This window comes from Phoenix dactylifera, chromosome 12, assembly GCF_051530095.1.
Source record: "Phoenix dactylifera cultivar Ajwa chromosome 12, Ajwa_hap1_PhDact_Kaust_v1.1, whole genome shotgun sequence".
Classification (NCBI taxonomy): Eukaryota; Viridiplantae; Streptophyta; class Magnoliopsida; order Arecales; family Arecaceae; genus Phoenix; species Phoenix dactylifera.
The window spans coordinates 16,117,306-16,133,616 of NC_143201.1; the positions used below are offsets into that span (position 1 = coordinate 16,117,306).

A 16,311-nucleotide genomic window follows, 5' to 3' on the forward strand; every position below is an offset into this window, starting at 1 on the left:
AGACGGATCATCTAGAATTAATTCCTTAGGATGCCCGTGAGCATACCTCCAAGCTTTAGTTAGCCCATGATCTACTATAGTCTCTTGGCTTGATGATGCATCTTCAATTAATTTTTGACTGTTATCTTGTAATGTCATCTCGTCAATCTTTTCTTCAAGAATTTCCGTATCATCATCAAAATTAACTCTCTTACTAGAAGAGATATCACTAGAATCATCGAAGACAACATGTATGGATTCTTCTATAACTAGGGTTCTTTTATTAAAGACTCTATATGCTTTACTAGTTGTAGAGTACTCTAAGAATATGCCCTCATCAGATTTAGAATCAAATTTTTCTAGATTATCTTTCCCATTATTATGAACAAAACACCTACATCCAAAGATACGAAAATAGTTTACCTTTGGTTTTCTATTTTTCCAAAGTTCATAAGGTGTTTTCTTTATAATAGGTCTCAATAAAACTCTATTTAATATATGACAAGAAGTATTAATGGCTTCTCCCCAAAAGTACTTAGGGAGGTTACTTTCACATAACATAGTTCTAGCCATTTTCTCTAGAGTTCTGTTTTTCCTCTCCACAACTCCATTTTGTTGTGGTGTCCTAGGTGCAGAAAAATTGTGTGTTATCCCCTTTTTACTACAAAACTCATCAAATAAATGATTTTCGAATTCGGTACCATGGTCACTTCTAATAGCTATTAGTATCTCTAGCATTGGTTACTTCTTTATGAAATTTCTTGAAAACTGAAAAAGCTTGATCCTTATGAGCTAAGAACATGACCCAAGTGTATCTAGAATAATCATCTACAATAACTAGACCATATTTATTTCCACCTAGGCTTGTGGTTCTAGTTGGTCCGAATAGGTCCATGTGTAGTAGTTCTAGAGGTCTAGAGGTTGAGACACAATTTATAGATTTAAAGGAGTTCTTTGATTGTTTGCCAAATTGACATGCTTCACATATTTTATTCTTTTCAAACTTTAATTTTGGCAAACCTATCACCGAATCTCTTTTAACTAGTTTAGATATTGTGTCCATGCTTGCATGACCTAACTTACGGTGCCATAACCAACTAGCATCATTGTCCTTAGTTTCATTAACTAAGCATGGGTTGTGTTTGGCAAGATCCTCAAGGTCTACAACATACACATTTTCACGTCTTATTCCTTTAAAAACTAAACTATTGTCATTTGGGTTTGTTACGATGCATAGTGATGGTTTAAACATAACATCATAACCTTTATCACATAATTGACTAATGCTTAATAAATTATGCTTAAGACCGTCAACATATCTAACATTATCAATAAAAGTAGAAGGGATAATTTGTACTTTACCTATACCAATGATGTGACCTTGGTTGTTGTCTCCAAAAGTCACAGCACCTCCCTTCTTAGCTTCAAGGGTGAAGAATTGATCCTTGTCACCCGTCATGTGTCTTGAACAGCCACTATCCAAGTACCAGCAATTTTTGTTGACCTTGGCTGCAAGACACTCCTACACAAGCAGATCATATAATTTTAGGTACCCAAGTTTTCTTGGGTCCTTCATGGTTAGTCATGTTGATTTCTTGGAACCCATACCCTTTTGATTTTTCTTTTAGTTTTTCCTTTCCTATAGTCACATACATTTGCTTTATGTCCTACAGTTCCACAACAAAAACAGGTTATTTTCTTAATTTTACTTTCTCCTGCTTTAACAAAGAAGTTACTAAGAAGTTTTTGCTTATTTTTAGGTTTGTATCCTAGACCTGCTCTATTGAATACAGCTCGTTGACTATTAAGTATCATATTTAATTTTTCAGAACTATATGTAAATTTTTCAACCAAGGGTTTGTATTTCTCAAGTTCTTTAGTTAGTGTCTGTTTTTCTGCTTTTAGATCATTTAGTTCTTTTGTGATACTCTCATTTATATGTTTATAGTTTTTGGGTTCTAATGTTTCTTTGTTCAGCCTTTCATTTTCTTTAGTTAAGGTATTATTCTTTTGTATCAAGATTTGGTTGCTTGTTTTAAGTTCTGCATTTTCTTTGATAAGAACATCTTTATCCTTAACTAATGAATCATACTTACGGAGATGAGTTTGGTTAGTTACTTTTAGTTCTTTGTTTTTAACGTTTATTATTTTGTATTCATCCATTAATTCATTGAAAGCATCATACAGTTCATCGAAAGTAAAATCTAAATGTGGTGCGGATGTTACCTCATTTTCATTGGCCATGAAGCAGAAATTGGCCTTTTCTACTTGTTCCTCATCCGATGAGGATGATGATGTGTCGGAGTCCGATAGGGTGGTGACAAGGGCTTTCTTCTTCTTGTACTTGCTCCCCTTCTTTAGTAGAGGACACTCAGCTCTGATGTGTCCCGGCTTCTTGCACTCATAGCATCCAATCCCCTCATTTTTCCTTTCCTTACCTTTATCCTTCCGATAGGAATTTGAGGGGCCTCTCCTCTGATGAAAGGTCTTCTTTTGATTGATGAATCTTCTGAATTTGCGCACGAGAAGAGCCTCATCATCGTCTCCCTCATGATTCTCTTCTTCACTGCTGCTACTGCAAGACAAGTCCTTGTTAGATGATGTAGATTTAAGAGCTATTACCTTTTTCTTATGGGAGGACTCTTCTTCGCTGTGCTGCTTCATTGTCAGCTCGTGCGTCATTAGGGATCCAAGAAGCTCTTCAAGTGGAAGTTTGTTCAAGTCCTTAGCTTCTTGGATTGCCGTCACCTTGGCTTCCCATGACCTTGGTAAGCAGCGAAGAATTTTCCTGACAAGATCACTGTTAGTATAGTTTTTGCCAAGGCTTTTTAGGCCATTGACAATGTCAGTGAATCTAGTGAACATGCAAGTGATTGTTTCATTAGGATCCATTTTAAATAGTTCATACTTATGAACCAATATATTTATTTTGGATTCTTTGACTTGATTCGTGCCCTCATGGGTCACTTCAAGTCTATCCCAAATCTCTTTTGCAGAATTGCAAGTAGAGACCCTATTGAATTCATTCCTATCTAATGCACAGTAAAGCACATTCATTGCTTTGGCATTGAGTTGTGCTTTCCTAAAGTCATGGTCATCCCAATCCTTTTCTAGTTTGGGTACATTGACACCCTCTACATAGATGGATGGGATGTATGGTCCATTCACTATGATGGTCCACATCTCATAATCTTAGGCTTGGATAAATATCCTCATCCTAGCCTTCCAATATGAGTAATCGGATCCATTAAAGAATGGGGGTCTTTGGGTGGACTGACCCTCGATGTGGGAAGATCCAAATGGGGTTGTCATTTTGATCTTTGACTCTTAGGGTAGAAGAGTTTAGGCTCTGATACCACTTGTTGCCCAGATAGACAACCCAAGAGGGGGGGTGAATTGGGTTTTAAAATAATTTTGCAATTAAAACGTTGTGGATGACTAATTAATGCTTTACCAAGATGGTTAATTAATTGCTATGTGCTGTGAATGAAATGAGAGTAAAAGAAAGAGACAAACAATCACAAACACAAGGCTTTTATAGTGGTTCGAAGCTAACCCTTGCTCCTACGTCCACTCCTCAAGTCTCACTTGGGAATTCACTATAACCCCTTGGATTACAGCCGGTTGTTTTACAAGCTCACAACCAAACTTGTTGTTTTACGAGCTCACAACGAACTCGGTCGGTTTTTCCTGGCTCACCGACTAGAACCACCCCGATTGTTTTTCCGGGATCACAATCGAACCCTTACACGTTGGTTTTACACTCGGCTCACCAACCAACCTCTACACCCTTGATTCAATCCCCCGATTGAACCAAGCAAAGACAATATGGAAAGAATAAGAAACAAACAGAAAAACTGAGCTTCTTAAAAAGCAGATTTGCTACAATATAAACTAGAGAGAAGTTAAGAGCCCTCAAACACTTTTGAGTTGGAGTAGAGTAGGGCTTCTTGAACTTTGAGTCTCCTCTGGAATGTCTGGTCGACTTGAATGCAGGAGGAGGCTTCTTTAAAATGCTGGGAAGAGGAAGTTGGATGGAGTTAATGGCGCTCTTCCTTCTTTTCGTTGAAGACAAGTATGCAGAGAATGAATGCTTGATTTCTTTGAATGGAATGGTGCTTCTGTGCCTTGCTACAGTCCTCTGTGGCTATTTAAGCCATCCCCCACGGAAACTAGCCGTTAGACACCTTTTTCTGCCCGTTCTGCATACTCTGCACAACCTGACAATATGTCCGTTGGGGGTCGGAGTCGACTCGCGCGATCAGGAGTCGACTCGGCTGTAGCGGGAGTCGACTCATGCTTTTCTGGAGTCGACTCGGCAACTGTTCTGGATTTGAATTAAAGTGGCCTCTTCGACTGGGAGTCGACTCGACTTGACCCGGAGTCGACTCGCCAACTTCTGGAGCTGACTTGGCATTTTCGGAGTCGGCTCATCCCATGAAGTCCACGGAGCCAATTTTCAACCTGGCCCACTCGAGTCGACTCGACAATCCTGGGAGTCGACTCGGCGCTCAGAGCCCGAACTCCCGATCTTCTGTCTTTTGGCTCGTCCAGTCTTGGAGTCGACTCGGACTGTTCTGGAGTCGACTCGGCTCTCAGTTTCCGAAACATGGCCTTCTGCCTTTTTGGTGTAGCGCTGCCTTGGGGTCGACTCGAGCTGTCTGGGAGTCGACTCGGCTCTCAGAGACAATAATTCGGTCTTCTGTCTTTTTGGGGTCGCGCTGTCTCGGAGTCGACTCGCGCATTGCGGGAGTCGACTCGAATCTCAGAGTCCGAAAATTGCTCTCTGACTTTTGCCTTGTGAACCACTGAGAGTCGACTCTCGCTTTCTTTGGAGTCGACCTACCAACTATCGGAGTCGACTCGCGTTCCACAGGAGTCGACTCAAATCTCAGGGTCGAAATTCGCTCTCTGACTTTTCTGTCTGTAACTCCTTGGAGTCGACTCATACTACTCCGGAGTCGACTCGGTAAACATCGGAGTCGACTCGCGCACTTCAGGAGTTGACTCGCTGACAGGTTTTGAGTTGATGCTTTCTGCTCGTCTGTCTGTTCTCAGTCGGAGTCGACTCGTAATGATCCGGAGTCGACTCGAGCCCGTGCCAGTGATTCTGATACGCTTGGAGTCGACTCGTAATACTCTGGAGTCGACTCGAGTCTCAGACTTTGGTTCAAACTGACTTTTTAACTTATCCAAAATATTATGAACCAAGTCTAGAAACACTTTAGACAAGATTTTCACTGAAACACTCAATTGAATTCATTAGTAAACAAGAGATATACTCAGATGCTTTGAGCTCATCAAAATCAAATAGGGTTATGATCAATCACTCCACACTAATCTAATTAGGACTCCAAGAATCCTACTCCAAGTAGGACTCGTGATTAAGTCCAATTAATTAAATTAAATTACAATCCGATTGCAATTATTCCTTCTTCAACTCACTAACCTTTAGCGAGTTATCTAATTATCAATTAAATTGATTATTTGTGATTCCTAATCACATTCAACTATCGGATCGGTCAATACCTCTAATGTGTGTGATCCGATAGGTTCTATTCTGTCTGGTAGTGAGATATATTGCGATTTCTATCATAATATCATTGAAAACTTCTTTCAATAGGTTGAAACAATTCCAACTCAACTCACTAGGGTTCATCGACCATCAAGATGGTCCCTGTGAGTCTCACCATCCACCAGTGACACCTAACAGCATGTAGTGGCCACCCAGCAAAATGGAATGATGAACCTCTAGGTACAGTTATCGTATGATATAGTCCTTCTATCGTGGATCCAAACAAACTGGTGGTTATGGATAACTCGTCAAACTCCGTCGTCTGTCATATGTCTAGATTTATTCAACTTGAGTTCGAGAATGGAAAACTCTTTCTTCACTATATATACTGCCTTGGCCAAGATCTTAGAACTCAGTCTTATAAATCACATAGGATCACTCCTCATCTATCAAGGTCGATAGATTCCATATAGGTGCATACTCTACTCCTACAGTGAATCTACTACAGCCAATTTACACTACAAGAACCCATATAACTAGAGATCATGTATATGTGCAGTCAAACTACAATAACCTTACTGTGAGTAGCCGAAGCACCGCAGGTCAAAAGGACCAGTCATTCTACTGCAACATCAAGCAAGTCACTGACAAGTGGATAGACATCCAAGTAACTTCTTGTCTTGATCACGCTCAGTACTCTTATTCTCTAACAAGCACCTGCACTTATCACTTCAGTGTTCCTACACTGTGGACTCGAGTTTCGTCCATCCATAAGGAAAGCGATGTGTGCACTGATCTCATCGGATCGATCACCGTCCTCGTGATGATCCATTGATCAGAAGCATTTAGAAATTTATCACCAATGATACATGGTTCAAATTCTCAACCCTTGAAAATATGTATCATCATCTTATTAATTTCTTGGACGATTCATAGACACATAAACAATATGAATAAAAAACATACCCATTTATTATTCAATAATAATAAAGTCAAGTATAAAATTATGTTCCAGAATTAATAATATGTCAGCCAGATTAGCTTCTAGGGCATACATCTAACAATTATATTATATTACAATAGTATATTACATTATGTTGCATTATTATAACATTATACTATGTAATAATATATTACTATATTATATTATATTATAATATTATACTATGTAATTATATATTTACACTATATTTACTATACAATAGTATGTAATGTCCTTTATTATCATTTTATCATACCAAAAGCATATTTTTAATTTGGTTACCAAACACAAATTAAAGTATGTTTGTCGGATTCTAGGTTTCATTTTTTATAGTTTTGTTTGTCAATCAAACCCTAATCTCAATCCTTGATTGTATCCTTGTGCATTTGTTGGATTCTAGGTTTTGTTTTCTCACCACCTTAGATTTCTGCTTCTTAGAAGGAGTTGTTAAGGCTTTCCAATCAAGCTCGCATGGAAAACCCTAACATTCGAGGTGAGCTCCCAATATTCCTAGCGTTTTCTCATCAAGAACCCTAATTACAGCACAATTGGACCTTCTTTCTTGGATTCCAAGCATTTTCTCCAAGCTGCTTCGATCTTATAGGAAGTATTTTACATAGTTATTTGCATCCAACTTGCCAAATCTGCACTTGAAACCTTTATGTAGCGGTCTTTCTAGGTATATAATCAAGGCCTTGTTTTTGTAGAGCGATCTTTGGGTGATGGAGTTGCTACTTGCATGCCACTGGCGAAGTGGAGACACGATTTCCTGAGGCCTTTCAATATTACCTGCATAGGACTTTCCCAATGACAGTGGCAAAGTGGAGCCAAATTCGGTCAGCCTAGTTTTTGGCCTAAATAGCTTATTTAGGCCAGCTTAATCGGGTTTCAAAGTAAGGCTTGGGTGTAGGCTTGGGTCGGACTTAGGCTTAGATTTTCCAAAATTTTTAGGCCTAAGTTTGGTAATAAAATTTCAGGTCGGGCTCGAGTAGTGGTATGGCCTAGTTTGGCCTACCCATTTCCATCCCTATGTTCAAACATGTCACCAGTGTCTGAAACCAGAAAAAGGTAATGGTATTAAGGAGCCTTGAGCTTCGAGGATTTTCACTACCGAGGTGCTACCTTCTTGGAGAATTTGATAGCCTGAGTTAAAGCTAGCTTGAGATAAGGGTCTAAACTATGAAATTAGAGATTAAGGATAACCTAACATAATGTAAGTTGAATAAAGGTAGAAATAAAGATAAAGAAATATAATCGATTATTGTTTGATTGGCCAAAGATCATTCCATAGAATTACGTATTCTAATATTTGTACGATCTGCTCTAAATGGGCAGGCAATTGCCTACATTTACTGTTGATATCTGTCCAGACTTGACCTCCACTTTCTTCTAATGGTTCCAATAGTTACAGCCAACATCTTTCTCCTCATATTTCGATAACCACCCATAAATCATCCAGTAGTTACTACTGATTCTGTACCACATCATAATCCCTTTACTAGTCCGATAGTTTAATCTCCACAATTTATCACCCAATCAGCCTCAAGCTTGACATGATATGTCTTCTTCGCTCGGTCTATTCTCTTCACTTCTAACAATTATTTGGTATTCCTTGGTCGGCCTCTCTTCCATTCAGCTTGTTAGACATCTTGTAGCAATCCAATCATCTTTTTAATTAATTCAACCTGGTCTTGTGGGGCAATGCGAGTAAATCCATAGTCGAAGTTTCAACATTTCAGTTTGCAGTCTTTTGGATAGTTCCATTTATATGCTTTGGGTGCTTGGGTCCGAAAGCCCTTAATCATTGCTTTGTCTCAATGTTACCACGTAGCTATGTGTATGTTAGTCCTTGACTATTATTATAAGTCAGGATGTGATGTAATCATGTATATAATTACGATAGTGATGATAAATATTTAATTTAGTAAATTAATATTTATATTATATTTAATATAGTGTTATAAAAAAATATTATTATATAAACATTATTATATATAAATACCATCTATTTGCACATAAAAGAAAATGAGTGCACCATTTGGATTAGGGTAATTCAAACATAACCAACCAAATTTTGCTTGTTGAATATGATTTGGTCAATATTTTTTGAAATTGGATCAGCTCGAGTTTAAATATCTCAATTTAATTCTAAGTTGGACCTGGTTAAAAGCTTAAAACTCAAGCAAGTTGCAATCCTAACCGAATTTGAATCTTACCCAATTAAATAGATCCATGTTTATGTTTTATATAACATATTTGTATTATTCATTTAACCATATAATGTATATCATTGTCTAGTGTTCTTTTTGGGGTATCTGGTCTTCTTACGTTACAAAATGCATAAATGCTTGTTTAAGTTATATAATGTATAAGTGCATCCAAACAAGATTCTATGGCAATACTGACCTATCAAACATATTCAAAATCTTGCCGTCTAATTTTAAATTATCTATACAAACCCAATCTAACTTGATTAATGCAACACAACATAGCACAGTTGGATACTGACCCAAACTTTGTTTAAGAAAAGATTGGGTTGAGGCTGTGTCGGGTTATGATTGGATACGAAGGTTTGACTTGGTCAGCATTAGCCCTCAATCCCACCTGATTAAGATAAGCTGCAATCTTGAGGAGAAACGAGAGAAGCGTGTTGTTAGTGAAAGGGTGGACAAATTATTGCCTACACTACAAGCACCATATGGCCGTGCACCCAGCCAATAAGGGCCGTTGGTTTCTGCAGGCCTCATTCATCAAGCATATATCTTGGTGCATTATTATAGAAACTATCGGCTGTGATCGGCTACATGTATGCCTCACGGCTGCGCTAGTGCACGCAGTGTAGGTAATAATTTCTCACATTTCTCAATAAGGTAAGGTAAGGCCAGCATCAAATTTGGTTTGAACCTTTACATGTTACTGATTATTTCGAAATTATATTATATGTTATGATATCTGAAAAATATGACTAGACAAATTATAAAAAGTTTATTTTGTATACATGTATGTATTCTCAGCATGACTATAATCTGGCCCTACTAATAAGAATTATTTGTTGGCCCTGTCAACTTATAATCTGTGAGAAAGCGGTTTCAATACCACACCATTGGTGATTAGAATAGCGGTATTTGGACACCGTTGTCACCGATGATTAATAATAGTATTTTTAGCAATTTGTGCGACCCATGCCACTGGGTTACAGGGCCATAGCCTATTGATGTTGGGATTCTGTATCAAAATTTTTATGAACTAATAATTACTAAGAACAAAATATATATCAAAAATTTAATCCACTAATAATTACTTCACCAAATACTTTGGAAAATATACTTTGAAGTATTAAATTATTTACCTCTTTTCGCTTTAAATCCCACTTCAGGCAAACATGTTAGATACACCTGTTTAATATCATTAAGATATTATTAAATTTAACATAATTTTAGAAGTCAAAATTAAATACTATGGTCTCATGCCCTTAGATCAATTTGGTCGGGTGACAGTGCCCGACTGCTCAGACCAGTAGGATTCAATGGGTCAGATAAAGAACAAAAGTGGTGAAATCTAAGTAGAGCTAAAGTATACAGATAAGGGTGCAAATGGGTCGGGTCGGACCGAGTCATGAGTGACCCCGACCCTGCCCGGCTCCTTGTTCGAATCCTAATGTTGGACTCAAACCCAATTCAATAGAAGATCAGATTAAGTCGATTGCTAAAATTTCTAACCCAACGGGTCATTCGAGTTAGGTCGGATTCATGTATAGTCCGATCCCAACCCAAAAATTTTGGATCTAGTTCGGATCTGTAATGTACTTTTTGTTTGTTGGTGACATTTTAAAAGGCTTAAACCGTTAATCTGTAATGTATTAATGGGTTCTATTCTTGATAAATTCAGGCACGGATAAAAGCAAAATGATATAGTTGTGCACATCTATTTATTGCTCATACCTCAAGACTCTTTGGTGTAAGTGGCGGCAGGGTAATATCACATTGAGATTGTTAACAAGCAGAAAATTCAAATGGGTCGTATCAGATCGGATCGGGTCTGAATTCAGTAAATCCAGATCCAACCTAAAAAATAGAACGGGTCCAATTTTAGAACCCAACCCAGCCCCATGGATCCTCCAAAATGGGTCGGTCTAAGCGGGTCGAATCGAGTCACGGGGCAATCCGGCCCACTTGCAGCCTAATGTACAGATTGTGCACACGATATAACATATAGATATTATTTGACCTGCAAGTGGCCTATGCTTATTGAGCCTGCCCTAGCCTGAAGAATATATAAATGGCTTCAGATCCATATAATTTAATAGAAAAGCTCCAATTTGTGCTAGCATCGCTAAATCAGACATATTTTACTCTCAGAACAGCATCAACATATAACACCAATTAGCTATTGAAGATGTCTTTTTCTTATTCTTCTGCTTCTTTTCGTTTTTGTCGCGAGTGTTTCATAGGAAACGCTGAAGATACTCTTCTCCTTTCACGATCGTTCTTTCTTTGCCCGAGGATAAAGGTTCGAAGATGGCCTTCTCCTTTCGCGATCGTTCATTCTTTGAAGAGAATAAAGGCTCAAAAAACACTGAATATATGCCGTACGCTATCAAATGTGTGATGGTGGAAGAAGAGAATCCAGTGGAAAATGTTATATAACCAACAACCACATGATCACCACCACATAAAGCTCAAGACTGGGATGCCCTTGTACGCCCAACGCATGCACTGCAGAGGTCTATGTTGCAATTATCGGATTACACAGAGTTACGTTTATAACTATGAGCAAGAAGATTGCTTGGTGTCATGCTGTCCATCCCGGCACAGAATTGCTCACACTCGTTCTAGGCATTGGATCCGAATGATACCTGGGGATGACCTCCAAAAAAAAGATTCAGTTTAAACATTGGATATGACATTGATTGTAGAGAATATTTTTTAAGGAGAAAACTTTGACACCTATCGACAAAAAAAAAAAAGAAGGAAAAAAGAGAAAGTTGATCCTATCGACACCTATCGACACGAGAAAATTATATACCAGTTGGCGATTGCATGGCTTAGCAAATTTGTTGCAATTCATCACCTCCCTGTTCCATCAGAATATATTAAATCAGTACTAAGTACAAGAGAAGTTGGTCTATAATCTAGTTTTGAAACACCTGAGAGTCTCGCCTTAATCATGTATACGAGAGATTGTTGGTACTTCTACAACACTAATAACTAAATAACTAAGATAAAAATGACACCGTATCTAGCCTCCATCTAGCTTCTGAATTTTCCACATATTTTCATGCCCATTTTGATTGCAATGAAATACTCCATCCCTTTCCTGAAGAATGATCTCCTTCGATCAATTCTTTCACACCTATTTAGGTAGTGGGAAAATCGGTGTATAAAACAAAGAGTAATTCTGCCACTTCCCTCCCTAAGATGCCATTCTTTGATTGACATTTTCGAGCAGAGCAAACTAGGTGTGTTAAGGAAAGTTTATGGTCTTTTTTTCTTTCGTACATCCCGAGCTAGGGATATTGGGCTGATATGGACCATGCCCAATATAGGCCGCTCAATCTACGAATCCAACAAAAAATCTAACTGAATCTTGTTGGATTACCCAAACAGGTCTTAAGCGATAAACTAAGATATATAGTAGAGAATTCGGCAACCCCATCTGACATATTGATACATCACAGCACTGTTTTGGGAGATAGATTTTAAGCCTAGACAGACTTTTCGAAGCACAGTAGTATTGTTTTTAGAACAAGTATCTCGGTCATTTAACTTTCATAGAAAAGCCATGCATCATCGACAAATTGCAGAGTCCGAAGGTCACCCAAACCTTTAACGAGAACAGAACCATCAGTGTGTCCCAAAATCCTTGCTAGCCCACCTATTGTGATAAACAAGGCAGGTGAGAGTAGGCCGCATTGGTTGGACTCCAACCAATGCTGACGAGAGTACCAATCTGGCCCATTAAATCCACAAAGTTGAGAAATCTAAGCCTCCAATACCGAGAAGGAAAAATGCCTCTAAAGCCTATCAAAGTCTTTTTGAAATCCAACTTTATACCGGAGGCTTTGCACTGAGTGATAATTTCATGAGCTAATAGGAGGTTCTTCAGTATGAATCTCCCCTTCATAGAAGCTTACTGCATGTTATCAATGAGATGTGGCAGAAACCATGTTGATCTCATGCCCAAGACCTTGGAAATTATTTTACATGCACTATTTAGTAAGCAAATGGGTCTAAATCTCCTGGTGTTAGCAATGAGATATGCAAAATTCAACCCAGAGAGATCTAGCTTCCCATCGAACAAACCTTCAAAGAGCACCAAGTGGATCATTCTTGATTAGTTTCCGATATCTTTGGAAGATAAGTAAAGCAAAACTATCAGGACCTAATGCTTTTTGTAACAACCAAGGACCTCACCCAAAATGGCTAGCCACAAGATATTACTTGAGATTCTTGATTCTGTATAAGTACCCAAGATCTATCCAGCAAATAACTGATGTGGGACTAAACATACATCCATACGAGTCTTCACATACTTCCCCCGTTTAAGCTTTTACATCTTTATCCGGCTAAAGGTCCAAATCCATTCAAATTTAATCATAAGCACCACGATCGGCCCATGGTCAACCTTTATGAACCCGTGCTTCAATATCTCCTAGTCCATATGGGCCATGGGCTGGGTCTGTTTTGATACTATTAAGACAATCCATGACTTCACCCAAAATGACTAGTCTGAAGGTATATATTGGATTCCTTAATTCTGTATAAGTACCCAAGATCTACCTAGTGAATAACTAATGTAAGACTAAACACACGTTCGCACGGGTCCTCATATTCTTGCTTCCCAAGGAGACATCCTTGATCTCCTCCAAGTTGAAAAGAAGATATCAGAGTAAAGAAGTCTATGCTTAGTGCTCCATAAAGCTAACTCCAATTGACATGAAGAGGCATCTTATGGTGACCCTCAGAGGAGAATAGCTTCTTGCAGAAAGGATGAAATCTATGAATGATATCATCTTGACTGTTAGACTCAATCCCTTCATCTAGCAAAAAGGTGATGGTGTTTCTTCTTGTTAGGAACCAAGATAGGGCACCCATGAGGGCATGCTCAAGCCAGGTTCAAGTCTTGGTTCATATAGGAGTTAGTATATGATGATAATTATTTTGTCTAGTTATTATAGCTCTAACAAACTTCAAAAATTTCTCCAACCGTTCTATAATAAAAGAAAAGGGATTAGAAACGGGAGAGATCATTGAAGTAAACTCCTCTCCTCTTTCCCATCTCCCTCTATTATTCATTAACCCACTAGACTCTTGGATTGTGAAAAGGAGTTATCATGTCAATTATAAAGAGATTTCTGACCACAAATTCATGCTACAACAAGGAGGAAAACATTCAAGAACACAGCTCAATGCATGTAATCCTAGCCAAAAAAGTTCATGGAAATATTGCACACTTCCGAAAGGTATGTTATTGGTCTTCTTCTAGTTAAAGATTTGGTTTCTATCACCTTCTTTCTTTCCTGAAGACACCCTACAAAAGAAGGAAGAATTTTTGTTGCATCCTCAACCTTTGCTTCCGCTATAATTCTTCTTTAGAATAGATATCCTTTAGAGATTATTTGAGGATCCTGTTGCTATTCAATTCATTGAGTGAAAGGTCTGTAGATGATCTTTGCTTTGCTCTGTGACTTTTCCTTTTTCCTTTTGACCATTGTTTAACATGTCTACATCGACTCAGATTAGCAATCCAGGCACCTTCAGAGCAGTCATTCCTCTAAAAAAATGCTAGTCCTATTGTATAATCACATCTAGCTCATCTCCTTAAGCCACCAATCTTCAAAGCTGAAAACAAATGGCTTCCCAAACTTTAGAGCAAATTTAAGACAAATTAGAACATGTTTAGAGTAAGTGTTAGGTAAATGCAATAATTTAGGACCGCCGAAAGATATTTTTTGAATTTCTTAGTCCAGTATAAGTACCCAAGATCTCCTCGGCGAATAACCGATGTAGGACTAAACAGTCCGCACAAATCCTCACTACTCTCCTCTTTGTTATTGTGCCAGAATCGACTCGTATTTTTCTAGGGTTAACTCTTGAAACTGCCCAAAATTAAAGTCTTCTGTTTTTGCCTGTGGATATTCGAGGTCGGCTCGTAGTGTTCTTCGGGTCGACTCCTCTTAGTTCAAAGCTTCATAAATTTGAGTTTCATTCTTCCACTTTAAAAATTTTGGATTGATATATTCTTAGCATCCTATGAGCATCCTAGTATACTCCAAATAGGTAATTAGTAAACTTAAACTTCTTATTCAAATGTTTTGTATCATCAAAATCAAACCTTTTAAGATTAATATAATACATTATGAATGGCTAGGGTGGTAAAGATGCTTACCAATATTGATTGATTTGTCTAAAAATTTCATCCAATAAAAAGATTATGCAGGATCTAAAACAATTAAAGCAAATTAGTAGGCTTTTCTAAGATACCATTTTTTTTTCTTGTTTTATTTGATATGTGAAACGCTACGGATCTTTTCTAAGCTCCACAACAAAGGTGGTGATTCTACATATGTAAATTGGTGGCTCCACCCTAGATGGTAGTCTGGGTCTAGGTACATTCCATCAATCTAGCCTAGCATCTAATGATTCTATCTCTTTCATGATCAGAAAAATTTTCAAAGAGATCTAATACTAGAAGATATGGATTGCATGGTAATAAAAAACATATATCTTGGATATGGGATATTGGGATTTGACTCCAGTGCCATGTGCGCCTCAGACATCAAGAGGCCTGGCTTCTACCTTCCAATTTGAGAATGTTAAACGGTAGAAAAAGGGGATCAGGCTCGGCCTAGCGTCAACTGATAGGAGACGGAGAGAGGCTTGGGGTCGACCGTGGGGAGGGGGAGAGGGAGAGGGTTTCGTTTTGAAGGAGAAAGAGGTTTGGCCATCAGGAAAACAGGAGAGGGCGGTGGTCTGGCTACAGGGGAAGAAAACAGAGGATTTCTTACCATAAAGACGTCGGTCACGGCAGAGGGGCACGATTGCGGCGCTCAGGGAGAGGGAAGGAGAAGATCTCGCCTAGGGAGGAGGAGGAAGCCGGTGATGGTGGCGAGGCAAGAGAAGAATAAGAAGGGATTCTGCGAATAATTATCACCATAATATATACTGGCATTTTGATTTTTTTTTTGTTTTTTTTTTTTTGTGCACCAGCATCTTACTATATTCAGCCATGAGTATGTTCAGAATAATCACAGTACAAAACATACTCTAGTGCCACCGGCACTGATGAGGCCGAGGGTATCCTCCGAACCCCAGAGTTCAGTCCCCACTGGGCTTAGACAGCAAAAGCGACTGCTTCTCCTCAAATGTATTATCCATTTTGGGGGGGTTTCAGTCTCTTCCCCACGCACGATTTGCCCCACAAAAAGCACGTCTGAAGAGAAAGGGGTAGCCCCCTCATTTTAAGCAACAGACATCTCCGCTATCTAGTCGATGCGGGACTAAGTTCGGACTCTTTATTTTTCACAATAAGCACGTACTCCAAAAACCCTCCATGAGACGACGCAGAGTGGCATTTTGGTTGTTTATCACCATATTGAATTAACGGATTATCAAACTGTCTAGCTTCATGTTATTGCCCTTTTCTATGTAATTGAAGTTACAAGTAATAAAATTATAATACATATAGTTACATGCAACTTAGGCTCTTGTTACACAATTATTGTCATTTCCTATGATTTGTACTGTCTGGTTTTCTAACTATTTGCTCCATGTGAGAGGTTTGATATGTTTATTTTTCTAAAACCTATAAGCTTGATGACTAATTGTTCTTAGCT

The 16,311-nt window shown here is 38.4% G+C and overlaps 1 long non-coding RNA gene across 1 annotated transcript; it reads right to left on the minus strand.

Annotated features, from left to right (window-relative positions):
* Window positions 1-10,747: 10,747 nt before the first annotated feature.
* Window positions 10,748-15,590, minus strand: LOC113463533 (uncharacterized). The gene is made up of 3 exons (XR_003387892.4): window positions 15,484-15,590; window positions 11,502-11,550; window positions 10,748-11,331 (listed from the first exon to the last, which is right to left on the minus strand). It is a non-coding gene; the product is annotated as an uncharacterized LOC113463533 (long non-coding RNA).
* Between the last annotated feature and the right edge of the window lie 721 nt (window positions 15,591-16,311).